Source organism: Leopardus geoffroyi, chromosome C3 (assembly GCF_018350155.1).
Source record: "Leopardus geoffroyi isolate Oge1 chromosome C3, O.geoffroyi_Oge1_pat1.0, whole genome shotgun sequence".
In the NCBI taxonomy this organism is placed as follows: Eukaryota; Metazoa; Chordata; class Mammalia; order Carnivora; family Felidae; genus Leopardus; species Leopardus geoffroyi.
The window spans coordinates 115325563-115351815 of record NC_059338.1 but is presented as its reverse complement, the minus strand read 5'-3'; the positions used below and the strand labels follow the sequence as shown (position 1 = coordinate 115351815).

At 39.0% G+C, this 26253-nt stretch overlaps 1 long non-coding RNA gene across 2 annotated transcripts in view; it reads right to left on the bottom strand.

Annotated features, from left to right (window-relative positions):
• Nucleotides 1-26253, bottom strand: part of LOC123585802 — a 117322-nt gene that overhangs the window by 55778 nt on the left and 35291 nt on the right. For both annotated transcript variants that reach the window (XR_006706429.1, XR_006706428.1), the window contains exon 3: nucleotides 977-1087. This is a non-coding gene — a long non-coding RNA (uncharacterized LOC123585802). The remainder of the gene's footprint in view (nucleotides 1-976; nucleotides 1088-26253) is intronic.

Genomic DNA, 26253 nt, shown 5'->3' with positions numbered 1-26253 from the left:
ACATCAAAAACAGATTTAGATCCTTTATTGCAATTCATCCAGTGTACATTAGATGCCCACTTGTTTTTTTCCTCTAATATTTACTAAATATCTTTAGTAATATTTTACTAAATTGTTCATTTATATGCTTTTAAAATCATTGGCTATGTAGGAATTATTATTGTATTCTTGCCCCATTAACTGTTATAGTTAATATGTGTTTGTTGAAGTAAGGGATGAATAAAATAGTCTATCTATCAACACTAAAACTATATGAAGATATTAAAAACCTAGGAATCAACTAAAGGAAAGAAGTTGGCATCTATCTTTAGAAGACCCAAGGCCAGGCTGCACAAGGTCAGTGACTTGACGTAAATCTGGAAACGTAAATAGAACTTTCCTCATGAGAAAGTTGCTGTCTCTGTTGAACAATTTAAACTTGCCCGTTTTTAATCACAATTACACTTGCACTTTCCTAACCTGACCTCCTAGAGAACTAATCTCTACTTTCAGGTGGAGTCAGTAGGTATCTCCAAGGTGCCATCTGGCCGGGGGTGGGGGTGGGGGGTGAGGTTGGGGGAATCAGAACCTTCAATTCCCAATATCTTGCCAATTTGTGACAGTTCTCAATATGTCTACTGATACAACTTTCTGTTCTAGGAAAGCACTAATTTCGTATGTCTCCAGTAAAAATACTATACAGTATCCCCCCCTGCCTTATCAACGGGAGATATGTCCCAACACCCCCAGCGGATTCCTGGGACCACGGATAACACCAAATCCTATAGATTTTGGTTTTTTCCTATGCATACATGCCTATAATAAAGTTTAATTGAAGAAGTAGGCACAGTAAGAGATTAACAACAACTAATAATAAAATAGAACAATTATGACAATACATTGTAATGAAGATTATTTGAATGTGGCCTCTCTCTCAAAATATCTTATTGTATGTACTCACCCTTCTTGGGATGACACGAAATGATAAAATGCCTACCTGATACTATGCAGAGAAGTGAACAACGGCGGCATCGTGATGTGGTGTTTGCTACTCTTGACCTTCTGAAGGAGGAGGTTCTGCTTCCGGACAGCGTTTGACTACTGGTAACTGAAACCGGGGAAAGTGAAACTGCAGATGAAGGGGGACTACTGTAATATAAAAAGAGGAAATCAACTCTTAACTCACTATTACAATTTACTATATTTCATGACCTATGAAAACCCCTGACCTGGGCAAATAGAACTTACAGGGCAGTAGATTTTGGATCAATAGAAATATGACCTTTTGAGCAGTCTACAAGAAAGTTTCTGTGCTATGTTAATTATCCATTTCTTCTTCTTCTTTTTTTTAATTTTTTTTTTAATTTTATTTATTTTTGAGACAGAGAGAGACAGAGCATGAATGGGCAAGGGGCAGAGAGAGAGGGAGACACAGAATCGGAAGCAGGCTCCAAGCTCTGAGCCATCAGCCCAGAGCCTGACGCGGGGCTCGAACTCACGGACCGCGAGATCGTGACCTGGCTGAAGTCGGACGCTTAACCGACTGAGCCACCCAGGCGCCCCAGTATCCATTTCTTCTTAACAAATTACTACCTAAAAGGTTGAGTTATCATTTCTCACAATGGCGTGAGTGGCTGGACTCTGCTGGTCTCCCCTGGGCTCACTATATTGCTGCACTCAGCCGGTGAGCGAGCTGGGGGCTGGGCGCACCTGGGATGTACCCAGTGAGTGGGCTTCCTCACCCAAGCGGTCTGCACTTGTGCTTCTCATCAGCCTAGTGGTGTCAGGATCCTAAGAAAAGGAAGGCAGCAGGCGCAAGCCCTCCAGGAGCCTTGACTCAAGAGCTCGAAACATGTAACTTCCACAACTCCAGTCCAGTTTCAAGCAAAAGGAGAAATGCACTCCGTCCGTGGATGGGAGGAACGCCAAAACCACTGTGTGAAAGGGAGGTGAATAATGCCGTGGCCATCAAACAGTATACCAGAGTCCACCTCTGCTGACACAAATTATTCACGTTCTGGCAACATGAAAAATATGCTCACTCTCCTCCAGGGACCCCAAAGGCTCGCACCAATTATGACACCTGGCTTAAAGTCCGGGACCTCGCGACCAGGGTCTAGTTCGTTGTGGGGGAAGCTCCTTAGAGGCAGCTTCCTTTGATGCTGAAAGATGTGAACTAGAAGCACGAGTGATCGTCCAGCTACACACTCAACATAAAATGGTAAGACGGGGGCAGAGTAATCACAGTAGACACCTGTGCTCAAAAAACAGTAAGAATGGAGCAGGGAGCACACCCAGCACTTGGGTCTTGGTTCCCAATGCCATCATCCAGTAGAGGGAACCAGGGCTCCTTGGAGAAACGGGCAGATTCTCCATTGGACAATCCCATTAGGGCCGGAGCAGTGCCACCATAAGAAAAACACCAGAAAAGCCCAAATTGAGGGTCAAAGACCTCTAATTTGACTTTAAAATACCTTCTAAACAGACCTCAAAACCATCAAGGTTCTCAAATGCAAAGAAAGATGAAGATACCGTCACAGCAGAGGAAACTAAGGAGACGTGTTGGTGAAATGTGTTGTGGTATCTTGGAGTTTCCCGACACAGAGCCTTAGGACAGTAGGGAAATGAGGACACGAGGGGAAAAGCAGTGGAACTTGAATAAACTGTAGACTTTAATTAATGGCAATGTACCAATATGGTTCCTTAGCTGAGACAAATGCTTCATGGTTTTGTAAAATGTTCACAGTCTGGGAAACATGCATGAGGAGGACATGGGAACTCTCTGTATTATCTTTGCAGCTTTCTAGTAAATATGAAGACTACTCCAAAATTAACAATATATATATTTAAATGAAAAGTAAAGAAGGGGAAGCATGTAGTGGTCAGGATTTTGCAGTAATTCTGAAAAGCAGTTGGGCACCCATCACCAGTGTTCCTTCACTCGGACAAGGCTTGTTCCTTGATCAGGGTCTGGTGCTGCAGCCTGGGAGTGACTCCTGAATCTGTGGGTCTCAGATCTTGGTTCCACCCCCTGGCCTTTTTTCTGTTCTCCTTTTTGATCAGAAGTAGCTGGTGTTTGCGGCTGAGTACTTGTCTCAGCTTCTTTTTCACGGAAGGTTGAAGGTCCAGAGGCCTTTTTTATTGTTATTTAAATTTTCTTAAGCACATCTGTTCCTTTTGGTCCGAAGAGCCAATGTTTGCATCAGTACCATTCTCTTTAAATTTTCGTGAATCTTACTAGGATTGATGTCATACCCCAAAGGTGACACCCATAATTTGGGGAGGGAGGAGGGGAACAGATCCCTATAACTCTGAGCATATAAAAGTGCTGTAGGACAACACACTTTCAAATTTCAAACAACATCTTGACTGACTATAAGTCTATTAGCTACCAATTGAAGTCTTTCTGAGATCTTAAAGGGTTTTATAATTATAGACTCAAATACATCTTTATGCAAAGGCCACTTCTCACAATGAATCTTCTATGGGTTGGAAATGGGAATCGGTTTTATATTTCAACCCAGCAATCCCTAGTTCTCCTACATTTCCTCTGAATTCTGCTTTCAAACTGAGAGATTTTGTCTTTGTTCATCTCTCTCTTCACCTGATCCAATGCAGCTAAAACCAAAAACAAAAAACAAAAAACCAAATGACATGTTTAACAATGCCTGACACTCTCCTTAGCCAGACCCATAAATGCATTTCCTAATATTCCAAGTTGCTGGGCAGTAATGCCTCGGTTGTTCTGTCTGCATATAACTGAGTTGTCTTTTTACCAGTCTCTAGCCATGCTTCCTCACTGCTCTTCCAGCTATACCACTAGTAAGCTACTTTCTGGCCCCCTTTTCCCCTCTTTCCTCTACACCTGCTGACTCTCACTCCCCGATACATGACCTAAACAATTAGTTGCCTCTGCCCTATCTCACAAACTTCTTAGCAAAATTCTTTGGCCAGGATATCTGCATTGTATCCCACTCCCTTCCCTGACAAGGAATGAAAAAGCACATCAAAGAAAAACAAGTAATAATAATAATAATACCCTAACTTAAGCCACTGTTAAAGGGCAATAAAACTTGTCCAGAGGGGTGCCTAGGTGGCTCAGCGGGTTAAGCATCTGACTTCGGCTCAGGTCATGATCTTGTGTTCATGAGTTCAAGCCCTGCGTCAGGCTCTGTGCAAACCCGTCCAGAGAGTATTCCCTCATTCACCTTAATCTTCTCCAAGAGGAGGGAAAATAGACATTGAAAATGTCTGAACTGATTGAAAATGCAAAGAATCTGATGTATTCCTACGTTATAAGGCAAACCCTAAGGGATTCATTTTATAAAACAGTGTCTAAAATGTGTAAATATGAAGTATAAATAAATGATCACTTATTGATGACCTGCTATGGCAGCATTGTTTTAAAGACAAGTATTATATAATGTAATGCTTAAAGCAACTCTGTAAGGTAGAAAGTCTTATTCAGAGTTTATCTTTTTACACAGTGGTTAGGATGTCCAAAAAGCTGAACATTCATCTTTAAACATTTCAGGAAGATCCACATTTTCCCTGTATTTACGTCTATGTGTATCTATTCATTCTAAGGGCAAAATTAGCTGGACTTCTGTATGATTTTGCTTTAGTTTGCACTTTTCCCCCTTCCATATAATTGGTTTATATCTGAGACCAATTTCTAAAATCATGGAGTCACAGAGCTTGAAATCGGTAGTTTTTGAAGCATAATGTACCAATTCAGAGATAAACTTCTTGGACTATTAGGGGAGATAAGAGTGTATTTAAGGTCTTTCCTCCTGCTCATTTTCCCCATAGTGGTGAAATAAAGATGAGATTAGGGAAAAAAAAAAAAAAAAGGAAATAATATAATATTGTGGTGCAGCAATATGTTTGTGGAAACTTTGTGATATTTCCTAGCATAGAAATCTGCTTGGGGCCCGTGACATGGGTGATGCTGTGTCACCAAACAAATATTTAGAAGCCAAGGTACAAGTAGTCTACAGGTTTCTTTAAGTTTCCCAAATCTCCCAAAGCTCAACGACTAGAAGGAAGATGATTTACCATAAGGACATGACCAAAAAGTGAAAAAGAAATGATGTCATGGGAAATGAGAGCTAGTAATCACACTTACCTAGTTTTATTTTTGATGGGAGAAACTGTCTCAGTCGGCTTGAAGCACCATAACAAAATACCATTGTTTGGGGGGTTTAAACAAGAGGAATTTATTTCTCAGACTTCTGGAGACTGGAAGTTCAAGATCAAAGTGCTAGCAGGGTCAGTGTCTTTTGAGAGCTCTCTCCTTGCACTACTGATGACTTCTTTCTTGTAATGTCTTCATACGACCTTTCCTCAGTGAATGAAGGTGGTGAGAGTGAGGGGGAAGCAAGCTTTCCTCTGTTTCTCCTCATGAAGGCACTAATCCCATCCTGAGGGCTCCACCCTATGAGTTCATCAAAACCAAATGACCTCCTAAAGGTCCTGCCTTCAGGTATCACCGCATTGGAGGTTAGAGCCTCAACATGTGAGTTTGGGGGAGACATAATTCAGTCCATAGCAGAAACTACAGCTTCCTTTTTCCCTTTCTCCTTTCTTTTCCTTCGTCCCTTCGTTCGTTCCTTCCTCCCCTCCTTCCTTCCCTCCTTCACCATGGATCATAGTAGCTGAAAGGTAGTTAGAAGCTCCAGTGAAATAGAATTATCATTCCTTTTGGGTTCCAACCAAGTCCCCACCTGACAAAGCCTGTGGCTTTAATCCACCCGCAGGTGTTAGAACAGGGTGAGGTTTTTGTTCCCTAGGCTTGTACACAACTAGAGCTACAGATCTGGTGGAAACGTTTCACCTTTTCCTTGCCTGATGTGCTTGACCCCAAGTTGCTGAAGAGCTCGGAGGCTGAGTGTAGCTGATGGACGCCTGAGAGCAGCAGCGCTAAAGCAGCACTGCAAAGGTGGCTGTTGGCCAAGATTGTGGAAGAGACTTCAAAATAAAAACCACAAAACAATCCTAAAGGTCTATAGCAAATGGATACTCCAAGTCTGTGAGATCTGTCAGATGGGCAAGTCATGGTTAAAGGCATGGTCTGAAGTCCTATAGAATTGGTTTTCAATCTTACCCAGGCGTTTACTCTCTGCGAGGCCCGTGGTGTATTGTCCTCAGTAAGCGAACAGGAAGGTCACTCGTTAAGTGAAAGAATTAATTCAAGGCATTTAGCACATTTTGTCATCCAATGAATGTTTATTGAGCACCTGCCTGTAAGCCAAACTGTTGCCCGTGTGCTGGGTAGAGATCAGTGAGAGAATAAGAAGCTGGAAGCTGAATTTGTGCTGTTTTACTCTAGTAAGGAGGAGACAAAAGTTGGGCAAGTCAACATGCAAATAAATACTTGCAAATCGAGAAAGTGCCCTGAAGAGCTGATACGGCAAGGCACCGCTATGGTAGAGAATAACACAGCCAGGAAAAAAGAGGGTAGGGGCGGGATTGGGGGAGACACTTGGGAACTCACTCAGGCTAAGGCACTCCAGGAAGGATTCTTAGAGGAGACAATTTTTAACTAGGACATATGGGAGGAGAGGATGACATCCAAACAAAAAGCAAGGTTAGGGTGAGGGAAGCAGACCCCCAGAGGATCCCAAAAGGGGAAAACTCAGGCACAAAATCTCAGCAAGAGGAAAGAGCTCGAGGGTCAACTGGCTGAGAGAACAACAACTGGTGGTGGCAGGGAATGGTGTGAGTCTGAGAACAAAGGCTGGCAGCAGGGAAGCGTTTACAAATGCTTTTGGTTTTCGTTCTTGAGGTTTTTATGAGGGAAAAATAAGAGAATGTATTAAAAACATCTAGTCTACTGCTTGAGACATACTAGGTGCTCAACCAACAGAATTTACTGTTGTTTTTGTTAGGTTTAGTGGTACAAGTAGCTTTGCTATTTTCTGAGAAACAGATCACACTTCGAGTGTCTCCTTTTGATATGGCTCTTCTGTATCTTTGTTTCTGTCACAATCTCTGGTTCTTCCTTGCAGCTTTTCATCCTTACCTTCAGGCCAACAGTAAGCTGTCCCTGCCCTCTAGATATTCCATACATATTTGGTAGCCCCTTTGGAATATTCTTCAATATATTTGCGTCATTTACTGCAAAGATTTTGTTTGGTTTGTTTGCTAAAATATTTTTTTAAAGATAAATGACTAGGGGCGTCTGGGTGGCTCAGTCGGTTGAGCCAGGTCATGATCTCGCGGTTCACAAGTTTGAGCCCCATGTCAGGCTCTGTGCTGACAGCTCAGAGCCTGGAGCCTGCTTCAGATTCGGTGTCTCCCTCTCTCTCCGCCCCTCCCCTGCTCGTACTTTGTCTCTCAAAAATAAATAAGCACACAAAAAAAGAGAGAAATGACTAAACAAAATAATTGAAAGCACAGGTTAGTTTGATCAACTACCGTCCATTTGGTATTGAGAGGAATAATCATTCCTGTGACAATCTGGAAAAAAAAAAAGGAAGTCCTGCATTCCATGGGGTTCAAGAACCCTCCTCCTCCCCAAAAATGTGCTTGTCCCTCTCCAGCCATAGAGAGGGCTTGTTACTCTCTCCAAACTATCATGAATGATTGATTTGAGATTCTGGATCCTTCAGAGCTTCTCCCAAATGAACAAAAGACAGTCCTGCTCAGAGTCTCGGTGGCTGTTAGTCAGCCCTTTAATGTGATTCTAATGGTTTGTGTGTGTGTGAGAATTCACAGTAAATTCATTATGAAAACCCATTTACCACAGGGTTGACACCAGCAAAAGCCTGAGGCAGCTCAGGGAATTGTGGGACACGACATCTGTTTCAGTGAACATAACTCAGACATTCCACATCCGTGCTCGCTCATTGGTGTTTAATAGCTTCTCGCACAGCCCTTTCTCTCCTCAGGACATACACATTCAGACACAGAAAACCATAAAGGCCAAATGTCTTCTTTAATCCTCCGAGGCTTAGCTAGCTAAAAGGAAACTGTCAAGAGCCATAGCAACCAGCTATGTGGAAAGAAAAGAATAATAATAATTATTAATAATAACAGTAATTGGAAACAAAAAGAAAAAAAGAAGCTAATTTGCTTATTTAATTCATGTAAGATTCTACCTTTCTCTATTTTGCTGTTTTTGTGTCAGATTTTTATGCATATTCAAAATAGAATGTATAATTTGATCATACCTACTTTGTTATGATTTACTGTTAATAACTTTGCTGAAGTGTAAATGGCCTCACATGCTAATTGGGTGTGCTTCCTGTGACATATGCAAACTGACTTAGAAACTAACATATGCTGTTATTACTCATAATAGATCAGCTTTGTCTGAAATATTTGTGCCCAAAATTACCATTTGGCATGTCTTCAAATTCAAATCCACCTTCTGCCCTGAGATGAAATTCAAGGATTTGTTTTCTGCTTTTTTTTTTTTTGTAATATATTTTGGATAGGCTGCTTTCATTGCTACAATAAGGAGTGTTCGGTGTTTACATTATAATGACTATTTATGGGGGTTTAATATGTTGCTTGTTGCAAATTGCATCCGACGGAAAGTTGGCAAGATGGCACAGAGATGTGGGACCACATTCAACTATATTTAACATCGTATCAGGCGGTTGATCTTTTGAAAATCTATGGTGTTAAATGATATTTAGCATAATCTTACATACTCTTTCCATCTTTTGCTTTGTAGAAGTTGAAAATGGTGCTGAGTCTTACAGTAACTTTACAGGAAAAAAATGTGTTTTCTTGTGGCCAACAGTTTACTAAGGTACGAAAGAGGAACAATGAAAAGCCCTAAAAATCAATCTACTTGTGTTGGAGCTATTAATGTTTTTGCACATTGTTACTGGATTTTTATATTTTTGTACCTGTTATTATGCGCTCTGAGACTGAGTAGGAGGATAGAGGCAGAAACAGATCTGTAAGAAACATGTGTAGATGTTGCAGAGAAACGCAGTGACCGGAGTCAAATGGTTAGTTTGTATCACAAATAGCATTTTATTTTATTTTATCTTTTTAAATGTTTATTTATTTTTGAGAGAGAGAGAGAGAGAGAGAGAGAGATTGAGAGAAAGCACACAAGCGGGGGAAGAGGCCATCTGGTCTTCAGAGAGAGAGAGGGACAGAGGATCCGAAGCAGGCTGCGTGCTGACAGCAGCGAACATGATGTGGGGCTCAAACCCACGAACCGTGAGATCAGGACCTGAGCAGAGGTCAGGTGTTCAACCGACTGAGCCACCCAGGATTCCAACAAACAGCATTTTATATACTTCTGTACCAGTTTGAAATGTTGCACTCAATTGTAGAGGCTAATTAGCTAGACAATTCTGGATAGGTGGGAATGGAGGAAGTAGGTTCCTTATTATTTCACAATATTAATTTGTAAAAAGGTAAAATGTCTTAGATTCTCAAGACAGTTAAGATCATTGAATCAGAATCAGATGATGTAAACAATAGTATCTCCAGTTAATGCTTAACTTCAAGGAAAGACTGTGGTTTCTTGAAAACAGCATTGTTAGGGAAGCAGTTCATCATGAGCCCTCATTATTTATCCCTGCATGTCCTTGGATATAAACTGCAAGGTGTATCAATCCCCTGATACTGAACAGTCTTCATAGCCACATGAGCCACTAAGCTGGTGCGGATGACCACATCATGACCTCCGTACAACTGCTCACGCTCTAGTGGAGGGGACTGGCTTGTTTGCGGCTTGCTCAGGAATTGCTGGTCCCTTGGTTCTGGGTTCCTCAGCTGCAGTACAATCCACTGCATGTGTAGCCTCCATCTGGGCCCATGGTGTCACCCGTGGGGCTTGGAGACCTGGAATCTGGCATCACTATGCTGATGCTCCTGCTGTGTGCTGTGCTGTGAGTAACACGCTGTCTCGTCTACATTTGGCATGTAAGGGATGGTCTCAGATTTATTCCCTCCCTTCTTGTCTAATTAGGCTAGGATTCTTCCCTGTCAGATATAAAGATCCTCCAAAAATTTGTTTTGATTCTAATCATTTAAAAATTTTGTATTGGCAAACAAAGTGTAATAAAAAATGGAAGATATTTTAAATAGATAGTACAGAACACTACCCTTATTATTAAAAATTATTATCAACTTATTACAGCAATGTTAAAAATAACTCCCATTCACCAGCATTTATTATGCACATTTGTCTCATTTATTGTCTCAACCGCCTTATAAGGTCTGTATTATTATGCTGTTTTTGCACACCAGGGAAATTAGGCAAACTTAGTACAATAACCTGGCCATGTTAGATAGCTTTTGAACCCAGGTCTGTCTGGCTCTAAATTCAGCGTCTAAATTCAGACCGATGACTGCTGTAGGTATTTGATGATTAGCTTTATTTCCTGAAATAAATTTTATATGCTAAAACATTTATTATTGGAAGTATAGTCTTCTACCTCCAGGTGTGGCTCTTCTAGACTTTTCACTCTATTGCATTGTTGTTCTGAAATCCTAAGTCATGCACTTGGAATAAAATCAGGATTTTAAGTCATAATTTGAGCCTGGCTTGAATATCATGGGACTTGCCTGTTTCTAATAAATAAGATGAGATGTTTCAAATAAACTTGATTGTTCATACTAGTAAATAACTAGATAGCCCAAAAAGGTTGAAATTACTTTAAATAAACTGAATCATGGTGTATTTAATTTGCCTTATTTTTTCATACAATAGTGTTTAGTTTTGCCAGATTCCTTGACGCTATAGATAAATGAGTAGAATCTAGGCCAAGCAAAGGACCAGATGGCCTGAAGTGACGGGGAGGAGTAGTCCTGTTGGGTATTTTTGATATCTTACGTTTAGGGTTTTGTGTGTGTGTGTGTGTGTGTGTTTTCATTTCTAATGCCTCTGGCTACTACAATAACAGTTACAATAAATAAAGCAAAACCAGCTGATTTCACTAAGTCAATCTGATTACATTTACAAAACTTTATTTACTATCAAATTTTCTAAATGCATGCTAATAATTAATACATGATTGAACATCTATTGGGGCTCTGTCGTATTTAGGCCAAAACTTTATAAAATAAAAACAGACTCTAAAATAGACTGTGGGAAATAGCAGGGGTGTACTCCTGCGAACAAATAAGGATACTTCCAAAATGTTCCTTTGGAGAATCACCGTCTTAAAATTGGAAAGTTTTGAGCATTTGCAATTCTCAAGCTAGGGCCTGAAAAAAAAGAGACGTGGGAGTTCCAGTTGCATAATATGGATTCTGACTCTGCATACAAAAATAGCCCAGGCCTGCTTGGTGGCTCGAATCTACTAACCTCAGGCATTGCGAATGGGGAGAAGGCAGGTCTATGCTCCAAGGGATCTGGAGCTTAATCTTTTGGAAGTGCCAAATCTTTAATTCTGAAACAGATTACAAAATTAGAAGTGAAAATAGATATTTATTTAGAATGACATGAAGAAAAATGAAATCACATGTTTAAAATGTGGCCAAACTGACAAATACCACAAACCCCCTCAAGACTCAGCAGAGTAGTATATTATTTTTAATTAATTCACTTCTGGATTTACTTCCGGCATATTTTTTAGAACATTTTTTTTAATGTACTCTTTCATCACCTCTTCATATGACAGCAATTATGTAACATTTTTTAAAGAGGAAAAAAGAAAATTCACTATTGCCCTTCGCATGGTTGAGAAAAATTTGTCTTTTTGTGTCGATAATATTTAAAGTACTTTAGATTCCCCATTTGGTATCAGTAATGTCATGTGGACATTTAGCGTAGCTGCCAAAGTTGTGAAAATGTCTACCAAAATTTCTTTCGTGGGTCAGCTGTACTATTTCGGGACATTTCAAGTTTTCTTGCGCAATAACTACTTTTATGTGGTCCTTGAATTGACCGTTGGCATTCACCGGTATGTCATTGGTGTTCTTGTTGTAGTGCAGTGTTCCGAGGAAGTTAATACATTTAATTTCATTTAATTTTTTGAAAATTGGCATTTCTGTTTACTTCTCACTTTGTGAAACCGTCCTCAATTTGTGGATGTAAGCAAATTTCAACTCTGATTGCTATGCAAAAGAACGAAAGATCATCTGCTTCGCGATGAACTTTAAAGTTCAACTGCGCCCCAGCAGCATGCCATACATGAGAAAATTGCTTACTGAACTACAGGTATTGAATACTGGAAAAAGTTCACACTGTATTATAATTTATCTTATTTAACAATCTAGGGAGTTCGCAGCCATCAGCAGCTCCCGTGCAAGTGCGGCTGCAACCAGGAATACAGGAATCTTCGTGGAGCTGCTAGTGCCGCGAACCTCGTAGGGAAAGCACCTGCATACTTTTGATAGCGCATGTGAAGGGATGTCTCTAAAATTGACTTCATTAATCTTGTTCTCAGCAAATTGACCTGGGCCACTCAACATGGCTTTTATTCTGGATGGTAGTGCGTGTGCTCTTTTGACAAAGAATTCACGACCATGCAGACTCGGTTAAGCATCCAGCTTCCGTGCAGGTCGTGATCTCATGACTGTGGGAACCAGCCCCATGTTGGGCTCTATGAGTCTTGCTCTCCCTCTGCCCTTTCCCCACTCGCGCTCTCTCTCTCTCAAAATAAATAAATAAATAAATAAAGAGCAAATAATTAATTTAAAAAATGTGTTACCTGATTTACTTCTTTTCATTAACTCGATTTTCAAACAAACCAAGGGCCTGCTCACCCTCTTTATTGGGAAATGAAATAAATGAAATGAAATAAAGAAATAAAATATCACTGCTTTTGATATTATGTGAGTTTTCATTGGGCTGCAGCTCAGTTGTCATCGTAGGCTTTTTCTTCAACTCCTTGCACGTGTTTTTGCTTCTGTTTCCTGTGCCACTAATTTTCATCTGGGTTTTTAAACTTATTTAATACGTAAATTTTAAAACAAAAAATATAAAGCCCAATTTTCTGGAATTTCCGTTTGTTTTATTGAAACTTCCCAAAACATCCCTCCAGATGTCATTTCATATGGCATATCCCCAACCTAATTTCTCCATAGCCAGGTCCCAAAAGGTAGTCATGGCTTGCTGACCTGAACTGCGGCATGTGAAGTTTGATGAAGGAGTAGCAGGCATGGAAGGAGACACCAGTCTTAATCAGTTGAGGTTAATATGTCTCACTTTTGAAAATGTTGGGGAAAAAAGTTCCATCAGTGAACATATGGCAGAAATCTTTCTCAGGCACTTTGCAAGGACTCTTGCAGGTACAGGGCTCTGAAGGTTAAGCTCATGGGGCCTCTGCTGCCCATCTGAGGATAGATCTAGCCATGAGCCATCCCAAGAGCAGGTGGGCTCTGAAGTTGTACATGGCTTCCATGATAGAACATTCCCGAAACTTAGCCTTGCATGGGACTGGGAGAAGGGCAAGGGAAGGTAAGTTAGGCCGTGTCACCAAGGACTGGTTCAGATTTGAAGACTGGAGAGGGTGACAACTTGGACTCAGCTGAAGAGTGTTGTCCCTTCTATTTCCTACTAAAGAAACCAACAGTGCAAAGAAAAAAATATGTGGGTAAAGGGACATCGCTCCTCAATGTTCTTCTAGTGCCTTGCCAAAGGCAGCTGAAGCTCACTACTCAAAAAGGCCAGGGGCCTAGAAGCCTCTAATCTTCCCTCAGTTACCCCCGGGGAGGAGTAACTTCCGCCCTCAAATGCCCAGCGCTCCATTGAGCCTACTGCAGGCTTGACCTACTGTGGCTCTGACCACGGAGAAGAGAGAATGGACCAGAGTCAAGGCTCCTAACACCAGCTAAGGTGGCCCCTGGGCCTGGCTTTTCTGAGACTGAGGGGCTTCCCAGGATGTAGCTCTCATGCAGTTAAAATCAGGAGAGTCTCAGGAGAATGGGGATGATTGGTCACCCTAAATCAGAGAGGCTGATCCTCTAAAGGGAGTCCTATGTCACAATCATTCCTAAAGGTCAGAACATGGATTGTGGAGAAAGCTAAACCGAGTTTGAATCCAGTTTCTAGTCAGATCTTGGGCAAATGGCTTCACATTTCTGGGCCTCATTCTGGTAAACTGGAGATGACAATGGCTGTAGTATAGAAGTTTTGTGAGGAATAAACTACTTGCTAGGTGTAAAGATCCTAGTACAGAGTCTGATACTTTCAAAACCAGTGGCTATCAATATCACCCCCATCATCACCATCCAAGGAGTTGGACCTGGTGGGTGGACTCAGCAGCGGTTTCCAGCTGACGGTGATATTTTCGGCCAGGTAAATTGCAACATCAGGACTCACTGGGTCTTTCCAAATGAAAGCAGGGTCTTTTAAAATGTCTTGGGAGTATTGAAGAGCAGGCTTCAGTCTTGGGGAAAGGAACTGGCAAGAACCAGGAGAGGTAAACATGTCGGAGCAAATGGGCTGGTTTCAAGGTAGCACATTAGCTGCATCAGGGAATTAGAACCATAACCAGAAAGCTGACGCAGGTTCGAATCTTGGCTTTGTGTCCTTGGATAACAAATGCTTCTCTGTATCTATCCTATAGAAGAACTTTTAAACGAAGATTATTACTAATGGATAATGAATTCCTAGCCCTAAGCCTGACTCCTGAAAGGCACTGAATAAGTGAGTGCTTTACACTTCCTTGCTGTAAGTACAGGATGATACAGATGAACTACCTTCACCCTAAGTAAAGCTTAGGGATCAAGTACCCCTCCTAGAGCCCATGACAAGTGAGCCAGTTACCCAGATGCCTTAGTGCAAGGCCTGCAAAGATCTCCTCTGCCAGCTACACATGGGTCCGTCTATTCTGTATTGCCAATCTGAGTGTCAGAGTGTCTGAGACCAGATCTGCTCCCACAACAAAATCTTAAGATAAAGTGTCCATATTGCAGCGATCAGTTGGGCTGTGAGACCCAAGTGGGATTGCCGATCAGAGCACCAGGAAACTCTAGGCCTAGATGTATTGAGAAAGTCCTAAAGCAGGCGCAGTGGTAGTGACATAGAAGTCCTGAGCTAAGCTATATGTCCCTCAAGGACAGGAGTTGTGATATCTATCTCAACAGTAGCAGCTCCATCCCAAGACAACAATAGTCACTTACTGGCACTGCTGCTGGTAGAAGGTAGGTTCCCAAGTGTCTTTTAGAAGCTGAGGAAGGAAGGAAGACGATCTGACTTTCATTGGACAGATGGTTGGCTTCATGGGATAATTGGGCAGAGTAAATACACAGGACTCCACAGATATGTTTAGATAAAAGGAATGTCTTTTGGTTCCGTTGTGGGAACCATTTTGGATCTGGAGGGGAAATTGGGTGGGCAAGGTATCAATAGTGATAAGACAGTTATTCCTACTGCGGAGTAGCAATTGTCCTTATTGGGGTGATGAGAATGCCAGAGAAGCACGCTTTTGGCAAAACTGAGAGAACCACTTGTGTCAGAGAGACCTGTGCCCTCTCAGGGAAGAGAATTCCTAAGGCCTTTGGGAAAAAAAAAATGTTCGCCAATGAACCTGCTAATTTATAAACTTCAAGAGACTAGGGATAATGTCTGGTTTGTTCTCTACATCCAAAGCCCTACCTCAAATATCTAGTATGGTGACTAGCTTAATGAAGGGTCCAATCAATATTTGTTTAATGTTTGAACAAAGACATTAATGAACAAATGGCTATATTGGTTTTCAAATGCCCTGGGTAACTTCAGCTGCCTTCAGCTGCAGGTTCTCCATTCAGGAATCTGTTAAATACCTACAATATCAGAAAATTGGACAAAATCATGACGTTGGAGAAATTAGAGGGGAATTACATCCCAACTCAAAAGGCAAACAGTATTTCTTAGTTGCAGTTCTTAATTGTTTGAAAGTGATCGAAAGAAATAGGTTGGCTAAAGCTACCACACAGATTTGGAGCTGAGGGGTGTTTTCACTTGAAATTATTTTGGCTGATTCAATGAAGCTTTGTATTCCCCACAATGAAGAAGCAATAGCTGGTGTTTGATGTGTCTAAGAGAGCAAGATGGGTTTATGGTATATAAAGTTTTAGGTAGCACAAGTTTATAATGTAAAAACTTACCCCCTGTCTTGCAATTTTTTTCCCAAATGGTCACATTTTAAAACTTTAAGAGTTAAAAAGGGCTTTGCTTTATGCAACTTCCTCACTGCTGTCTTTTATGAGGGCTTCTAATATAATATTTTCTCTTAGAGAAAAAACACAAACTTTCTAAATTAATTTAAGCTATCTGCTTTATTGTTCATCACCTTTGGCACATCATGTAGCAAATCTTATACTAAAAACCAGCGTGTGGAGCATTAGTACAATCCACAAAACCCTCTTGGAGGGAAAAGAAAATATTTAAAGAAATATCCCAGGGCATAACATGCAAAACCACTTTTCACTAATCAAAGAATCATTGCGGACTTGGCTGACAATCCTATAATAAATTATCTTCATTGTTGCTCAGAAACTTATATGCTCTGTGAATACAGCACATTCCACATTATCTAAAATTCAGTATTGAGGTTTGAGGCTGTTTTTAGTCCAGTAAGGGAATGAAAGACGATTTTTCACTTAATTCCCATGCCCTGGAACATGCCCCTAGCAAAATTGTTGACCTTTCTGTGTTTACATTCATAGAACAGAAACCCCAACTTGATTAATAAGGATGCAAAAAGAATTAGCTTGAGTTTGTGATTAATTCAGTTGCATCAAGTTACTTTGCATACACTAAACCAGAGAAATTTAGATAGCCTGATCTGTCATTTAATACAAATTGACAGATTTCTAAAATATGTGCACTTGAGTTTTTTCTAAACATTCAGAAAATCTATCCATAATCCTGGTCAATTCTGGTTTTGTATTAAAGACTGAGGATATTAAGTAGATTATATCACCAAGAAACGACTTTTTTCTACAGTTATTTTTAAAACTTACATAAGAACTTTTCTTGTCTATGGTCAATATACTTAAAGGAAACTCACTCAGTAAGTGGATCACTTTATCTACTCAAAGATGAGACCTGATATTACTCCGAAATGAACTGTAGAGCCAAGGTAGGTGTTTTGGAGGACATATTTTGAATAAATACTTGGAAACCAATATTATTTGCATAGGATGAAAATGATAAAGATATATTTTTTTAAGAAATCAATCAACCTCCTACAAAAAGAAAGCTTAGGAGAACATCTGTACCCCAGTGGGCCTAACCTGTAAGACCATGACTGTATCCAAAAACCTTCAGGAGACGAGAGGCCACAGAACTGGGAAAGGGTACCATTATGTCACACAACGGCTAAACCATCTTCTGGTTCAATGCCCCTCTCTGAGAACAGTGTGGATGGACAACAGTATTGTCTATGCCTGGACAACTTTTGTGAGAATTGTCTTCATAAAGAAAGCAAGATGTTAGAAAAATATGTCTAAGACAATATTATTTATGCCATGTTTCACTATACTCCCTTGGATTCAAATGATTCTTCTTTCAAAGAAGCTCAAACTCCTGCAAATATAATCCACATTGTTGATTGGACTACAGAACAATCATTTAAAGATACTGGCTGGTCACTCACTTATTTAACAAACATTGACTGAGATGTAACGAGGTCAACTAAAAGAAAGGAAGACATTCAAGATGCTAACAGCTTGCTGTTTGGAGAAGGCCTCTCAGGAAAGTAAATTGATGAGTAGTATATGTCTGGCTCCTGGGTTTGTAAGTCCAGGAATTCCATTTTTCAGTGTATCTATAAGTAATTTGATTCCAGAGGACAGGTGCATGAGACACATTATAATCAAAATCAAAGAAAGAATCTTGAAAGTATCAAAGGAAAAGTGACTCATCACATGTAAGGGAGCTCCCATAAGATGCTCAGAACATTTCTCAGCAGAAACATTTCAAGCCAGGAGGGAGTGGGATAATATATTTAAAGTGTTAAATGAACAACAACAACAACAACAAAACAAAACCTGGCAACCAAGAGTACTTTATTGGGCAAAACTGTCCTTCCGAAAATGAAGAAGAAATAAATACTTCCCAGATTAAAAAAAAAAAGCTGAGGAAGTTCATCACCCCACTAGGCATGCCTTACAAGAATCACTAAAGGAAGTCCTTCAAGTTGAAATGAAAGAATGCTAGGCAGCAACATGAAAGGGTATGAAAATATAAAGCTCTCTAGTAAAGGTAAATATATAGACAAATACAGAATCCTCTAACACTGTAAGGGTGCTGCATAAATCATTTTCAATTTAGGTATAGAATTTAAAAGATAAAACCATAAATATTTCACTCTAAAACTATATTAATGGATACAGAATATTAAAAAGGTGTAATTCGTGATATTGATAACATACAATGGTGGAGGGAGATGTAAAGGAGTAGAGTTTTTATGTGACTGAAGTTAAGCTGTTGTCAGTTTAAAATAGACTGTTATAACTATAAGGTATTTTGCATAATCTGCATGGTAGCCACAAAGAAAATACCTATAGAAGTCACGAAAAAAAAATGAGAAATGAATCAAAATATGTCATCACAAAAAAATCAATAAAACACAAAGGGAGATAGCAAGGGAGGAAAAGAAACAAATAATTAGACAAAATAGAGAATGACAACATAAGGTCCTTCCCTGCCACTAACTACTGCAAATATAGATGGTTTAAACTCTCCAATCAAAAGACGTAGAGTGGATGAATGGATAAAAAAAATAAGGTCCAGATATACGCTAAGAGACTCACTTTATTTATTTATTTATTTAATTTTTTTAATATGTGAAATTTATTTTCAAATTGGTTTCCATACAACAACCAGTGCTCATCCCAAAATGTGCCCTCTTCAATGCCCATCACCCACCCTCCCCTCCCTCCCACCCCTCATCAACCCTCAGTTTGTTCTCAGTTTTTAAGAGTCTCTTATGCTTTGGCTCTCTCCCACTCTAACCTCTTTTTTTTTTTACCTTCCCCTCCCCCATGGGTTTCTGTTAAGTTTCTCAGGATCCACATAAGAGTGAAAACATATGGTATCTGTCTTTCTCTGTATGGCTTATTTCACTTAGCATCACACTCTCCAGTTCCATCCATGTTGCTACAAAGGGCCATATTTCATTCTTTCTCATTACCACGTAGTACTCCATTGTGTATATAACCCACAATTTCTTTATCCATTCATCAGTTGATGGACATTTAGGCTCTTTCCACAATTTGGCTATTGTTGAGAGTGCTGCTATAAACATTGGGGTCCAAGTGCCCCTATACATCAGTACTCCTGTATCCCTTGGGTAAATTCCTAGCAGTGCTACTGCTGGGTCATAGGGTAGGTCTATTCTTAATTTTTTTAGGAACCTCCACACTGTTTTCCAGAGTGGCTGCACCAATTTGCATTCCCACCAACAGTGCAAGAGGGTTCCCGTTTCTCCACATCCTTTCCAGCATCTATAGTCTCCTGATTTGTTCATTTTGGCCACTCTGACTGGCGTGAGGTGATATCTGAGTGTGGTTTTGATTTGTATTTCCTTGATGAGGAGCGATGCTGAGCATCTTTTCATGTGCCTGTTGGCCATCTGGATGTCTTCTTTAGAGAAATGTCTATTCATGTCTTCTGCCCATTTCTTCACTGGATTATTTGTTTTTTTGGGTGTGGAGTTTGGTGTAAGAGACTCACTTTAAATATAATGCCATCCACAGGCTGAAAGTGAGAGAATAGAAAAAGATATTCCATGAAAATGGTAATCAAAGCAGAGTGGATGGATATCCTAATATCAGACAAAATCAGTCAAAAACTGTTACAAGAGACAAAGAAGGTCACTATATAATCATGTATAATCAACTCACCAGGAAGATATAACACATAAATATATATGTACCAAGCAGCAGAACACCCAAATGTATAAAGCAAATATTGACAGAATTGAAGGGAGGATTCAGACAGTAACAAATAACAGTAGGATACTTCAATACCTTTAATAATGGGTAGATTAGTCAGACAGATCAATAAGGAAACAGAGGACTTGAATCTCAACACTATAGACCAATTGGTCCTGATAGACATATACAAAACACCCCACCTAACAAGAACAGACTATTCTTCTCAAGCACACATAGAATAATCTCCATGATAGATCACATGGTAGGCCACAAAACAAGATAACTACCATCTCCTTTCTGCCCCCTAATCTAGCAAAAGAATCTCCAGCCCACCCCAACTGAAAATACACAGGTGAAAGGAATTCTGGAAAATAAACTTCAGTCTACTCAAGTGGGCTCATCACATTCATCTTTTAAGTCTATAAAATCATGTACTTTGTTCTCTTCTTTTCTCAACTTACATATTCTTCAGCTATCATATCCTTCTCCATGACTTCTGTGTGAATATTCCCCAGCTTTTTATACCCAACTTGGCTGGTGTCTTTTGAGCTATCTACTTAGATATTTAAAATGCCCCACTGGACATCACCTTGAGATTTCACATGGCCCTCACCTTGTTCAAAATGAGTTCATCTCTCTCCTTTTTTGTGTAGTTCTCATTCTGGCTAAGGGCACTATTGTTTACCTAGCATACAAAGCAGAAATCTTTTAGTCATTCTCAATAGCTTTCCCTCTTGGATACTTTTAATTAGTAAATACTAATTTCTATCTGCTCTAGTTCTCCTGCATTACCATCGCTATCGTACAGTTCAGGGCATTCTCATCTTACACGTAAATAATTGCAACCATCTCCTGTCACCCCACCCTCTCTTCCCTTACTCTATCATTGTCTGTGCTCTAAGTATGGAGATCTCATCATATTACTCCCCAGTTTAAAATCCTTAACTTGTTCCCTTTAACGTACAGGATGAAATCCAAGCTTTGTGTAGCATAAAAGATTCTCAAAGATCTGATCACAACTTACTTTTGTAACTATGCTATCTGTTATCCTGTTGGAGCTCTTATATTCACTCCCTTTTATAAGACTCAGACAGGACCTATTTTATTAGTCCTTCCATGGAAATTCTCAATCTGAAGTTGGCGTTCTCTCTGTTGGTGGAGTGGGTGGTATGTGACTTTCCCTCCCTGTGGTTGCATTCTCTACCCTGCGGGGAAAGCCCTCATATAGTGAGAAAGATTCATAAAATGCAAAACGAAGCAGAGATTAGAGACAGAAAGAAAAATGGAGAAATAGAACCCTAATAAATTGGATCCCACTGGCCCAAAGGCTACCTTTGCTTTCAAATCAACAGGTTTCCTTTTTATGTTTAAGTTCATTCGAGGTATACTCCTGTCTCTTGTAAAAAAAAAAAAAAAGAAGCACTGACTCATACAGTCCCCACATATACATTTAACGTTTAGTCATACTGCACCACATTCACAACCCCCCATGTCTCTGTGTCTTTGCACAATGCATCCCTTCTCAAGGATGATCCTCATTGAAGGATCATCCTTCCAGACTCCAAACATCACTTCTTATCAAATTTTCTCTTGACATCTTCAGATTAAGCTGACCATTAAGCTTTGAGGACCTCAACCTAGCTATAGAATTTACCACCCTGTATTTATGTATGTATTTCTTTTCTCAGGTGGTAACATTTTCAGGAAAGGGACCCCACGCCCTATTCATTTTGTATATGTCATCAGTCACAATGTCTGATGTAGAGAAAGTGTTCAATTCCTATTTGTTAAATGATGGATGATTTCACGATTTATGCTTACTATCTTGAAGGAGGGTGTCTTTTTGTGTTCAGAGAAAAGTCTTACTGATCTTGGGATAGTACTTGTTGAAACTTTATTTTTTCATTTCATGTATACTCTAGCTGAACAAGGAAAGGAATACATGCTGTTGTTTCTATTTGTTTTCTATAAATGATGTAAATAAGTCAGTTTCTAGTATTTTTCACCAAAAATATAAGTTAATGAAAGAAAGAATAAAACTGGAAGGAGATTTCCTTTAGGACTTGGATTTCTGGGCAATGTGAAAAGAGATTGATATTAACATGCAGCAATCCAGTGGAGACTCAGCCAAGTCCTGAGGCAAAGTTTTCAGAATAAATACTCTTGTGATTATCAGCTTCAAATTTGGTATGTATAAATGCCTAAGAGTTAAGCTTCCCATTCATTTATTTTCAAAGATGAACAAGGATAAATAAGTGTACCTATGTACAAGTGTTCAAAGAAAGCTCTGTAGCGTCCCAGTTTTGGTCAGTTTCCTAATATTCAAAACAAAACTCACATATACTCAAAATTGCATCACATAGCCTCTGTATTTTATTTTCAAATTCTGTTATAGACCCAAAGAAATAATTTAAGCGATTTAATGCTATTTTATTGTACTTGAGATTAATTAATTTCCAAATCGATAAAGATGTATATAATTCTAGGCAACTAGATTGAGATTAAACTGTACATTTTCATTCTAATGACAGCATTCTTACATTTTTTTTTTTTTAGCATGGCTGAAGATATTTTTGGCTGGTAATACATTACGATGCTCAGTTCAATGGAATTATAACACAAAACTTTTTTTTCATTGAGCTGCAGGAATGTCCTGAATCAAACCAGTACCTTCTCTCATCTGTAGTCAACCAATAACATACCTATTCTCCTTTCTTAAGGGGTTTTTAGCTAGGAAAAAGATCTAGGTTCATCCAATTTCCATCCCATAGGCAGAGATGACCATTTGAATCAATGAACTCTGATTCTTTTCTATAGGAAAGCTGGAAATCTTTGGAAAATTCTTTACAAAACATAATGTTGGAGGAGGACTTCTTCCTTTTTGGTCTTATTCTCCAACTGCAATTTCTCACAAGAGAACTATAACAGAGCTGACTGTTCTTATACGTTTTAACTGGGCTACTGCAGCTCAGGAGAAGTGGGGTTTTTTTTCTTTTCTTTCTCTCTTATCATTTTTCTCTTCTCTCTTTCTCTCTCTTCTTTAATGTATGTGAAATGTCAGTGAGCTAAAAAGAGCTGAGTGAGCACAACTTCTTCATTTGATATTCTTGCCTTTGGCCAACCACTTCTATTTTTCTCCTTCAGGAAGCGCGGGAGGAGTTGATGAAGAGTGAATCAAATTTTAGAACCCTCAAGAAGAAACTGAGACCAGCTCTCTTTATGTCTTTAATATTTTCCAATAGTGACAGAACCATATGATAAAGAAATAGGTATTAGAGATAATTTTGTGATCATGCTGGAATACTGAAGGAAAATCGCACTCAAAATATTATGCTGTGAGTCATACAGATTGGACTTACTTTGTATGGGGACAAGCAGGGTTGCAAAGGATCTGTAGATAGAAAAATGAATCTTGTTTTTGTATCAGCCATTTCCGAAGATGTTGTTTTATGTGCTAAGTTATTCTCAGAGATCATTGCTGAGACTTGCTCATAGTGGGCACTCAATAATTATGTATTGAATGATCTCTGATTGAAGACAGGAACTATATCTATTTTTATATAAAATGTTTTTATATAACATTTTATATAAAAATATTTTATTTGAATCTTAGTGACAGAAGAGAATGAGAGAGCAATATAATAATTATTACTATCTATCAAATGCCTTCAATTTGCCCACCATTGTAATGTGCTTCAATTACTAGATATTTAATCCATAATAATAGGGCTTTCTAGAAGTCTCAGTTAATTTCTTTAGAACAAAGTGAATGATTAGCAAGCATCTGTTATCAATACTCTAAAAGTTTGATGAAATAATGATATTCCATTAGTGATAATGTTAGTTTTGTTTGCAAAATAAACTTACTTTAAATGAGATAACCACATAAAAAGCATTTAAAAGCCTAAAAAACCTCACCATCCAGAAAGAAATATTTTGAGTTTGCTGCAGTAGTGAGAAATCAATTGTGAAATGTGACATTTCCTATATTTTATTTCTTCCTATAAGTAAATTTTAAAAATTGCTTTATTAATGTAAATGATTGGCTACCCTCAACTGGCAAATCCTGATTTTAATACTGATGGATATGATAGAGAACAGTTTTATGATTTTTAAATATTTGGGATGAACTTTAAAAACTGGATAGGTCCCAAGTGATAAAAGTGAGTCAGTGTTTTCTCCAAGGTTCGGGGGCTCAGATGAGGCACAATGTAGCATGGACTCATGACTAGCAAGATAGCAACCTACCACTTTTTGAAAGCTGGACAATAACAAACTGGCAAAGACAGAAAACATTCTTAAAGTATACAGCCTAAGGGTTCAGAGAAGCTCCTGTTTTGTCTATCTAATCCAATGTTCGTAACCTTTAATTCACAAAGGATGGGATGTGGACCTCAGACAATGTTAGTGCATTGTAAGATGGAATCATGGGAGCAGCCAAGACATTCTTTGAAATGAAGGATTTAGTTTTGAAGCAGTCGACATTGATGTTCTGATATAACAATTTTATTTTGACTGTACTAAATGATGGATGAAGATGCAGTTGTCTGGTCTGATGGATGTGGTACTATGCAAAGGTGCAATGCTCTGTGCTTTCTTATTGAATAATTCAACTTGAATTTTTCCCCAGAGAATAATTAGACACGGCATTTTCAACTAATTTACTGTCTCGAAAATTTCGATTTAGTTGGCAACATAATCGTGGTTACTTTATTATCAAATAAGAAATAATTTTGTATGAAATTGTAGTAATTGTAGAATTGTAGAATTGTAGAAATTGTAGTAATTGTTAGATAGAATTCGGTCACAATTTGTCTATGGTAATGGTGCCATGTGAGAGTACATGGGGATCTGTTATGCACTGAACTGTGTCTTCCCAATTTTATGTTGAAATTCTAACTCCCAATTGTGACTGTGTTTGGAGATAGGGCCATTACGGAGGTGATTAAGAAATGATGAGCTCATAAGAATGGGGCCCTGATCCAATAGAAAAGTGTTCATAAAAGAAGGAAAGAAGACATCAGGAGTGTGCATGCACGGAGGAAAGGCGATATGATGACACAGTGGGAAGGCAGCCCTCTGCAAACCAGGAAGAGAGGTCTTACTAGAAACCAACCCTGATGACACCTTGATCTTGGACTTCCAGCCTCCAGAACTGTGAGAAAACACACTCCTATTGTTTAAGCCACCTTGTCTGTGGTATTCTGTTATGGTAGCCTTGCCAGACTAGTACAGGGTCATGTAGGATATCAACTTCAGAGTGTTGCCTACAGCTTCAACTCTTCTTAAGTTCCCCGAGGAACTAGTCATGGACTAAGGATACTAAATATCCTTGTGATAAGGTGCTTCTTGAGCTTCTTGAGATCTATTTTCTAGAGGTACCATCTCTGATTTAGTGAATTAGATGCTCGCCACCACAATAGACATAAAAGTAAATTTTTATGGCGGAAAAATATGCATAATGTAAATCTTACCATTGAAGCTATTTCTAAGTGTACAGTTTTATGGCATTAAATATATCCATATCGTTGTACAACCATCACTTGTACAACCGTCCCCACCATCCATCTCCAGAACTTTTTCCTCTTTTCCAACTGAAACTCTATACCGTGAGACACCAACTCCATGTTCTCTGTCCTTTTACCTCCTAGTAAACACCATTGGACTCTCTGTCTTTATGAATCTGGCTATTCTAGGTAACTCATGTAAGCTGAATCATACAATATTTATCAATTTGTGACTGGCTTATTTCACTTAGCATAATGTCTTTAAGGTTCATCTATGTTTTAGCATGTATCAGAATCTTCTGTTTTAAGGCTGAATAATACGTTTAAACATTCATCCTTCAATACACACTTGGGTTGCTTCCATCTTTTGACTATTGTGAATAGTACTGCTATAATATGGGTCTACAAATATCTGGTCAAGTCCCTGCTTTCAATTCTTTTGGGTACAGATCCACAAGTAGAATTTCTGGATCGTATAGTAATTCTATTTTAATTTTTTTGAGGAGCCATCATACTGTTTCTGCAGTATGTGGCCCCATTTTACATTCCCACCAACAATGCACAAGGATTCCAATTTCACCACTATTCTCACCAATGTTTGTTGTTTTATTATTTTTTTAATAATATCCATCCCAATATGTGTAGAGTAGTATCTCATTGTGGTTTTTATTGGAATTTCCTTAATTATTAGTGGTGTTGAACATCTTTTCATATGCTGGCTGAAGATGTGTGTATCTTCTTTGGAGAAATGTATATTCAAGTCCTTTGCCCATTTTTTTTTTCAGTTGGGTTGCTTTCTTATTCTTGAGTTACAGGAGTTCCTTATACATTATGGATATTAACCCTTTATCAGATATATGGTTTACAAATACTTTCTCCCATTATGTGGGTTGTATGTTTACACTGCTAATAGTGTCCTCTGATGCATAAAAATTTTTAACATTGAGGTAGCTCAATATACTTTTTTTTGTTGTTGGCC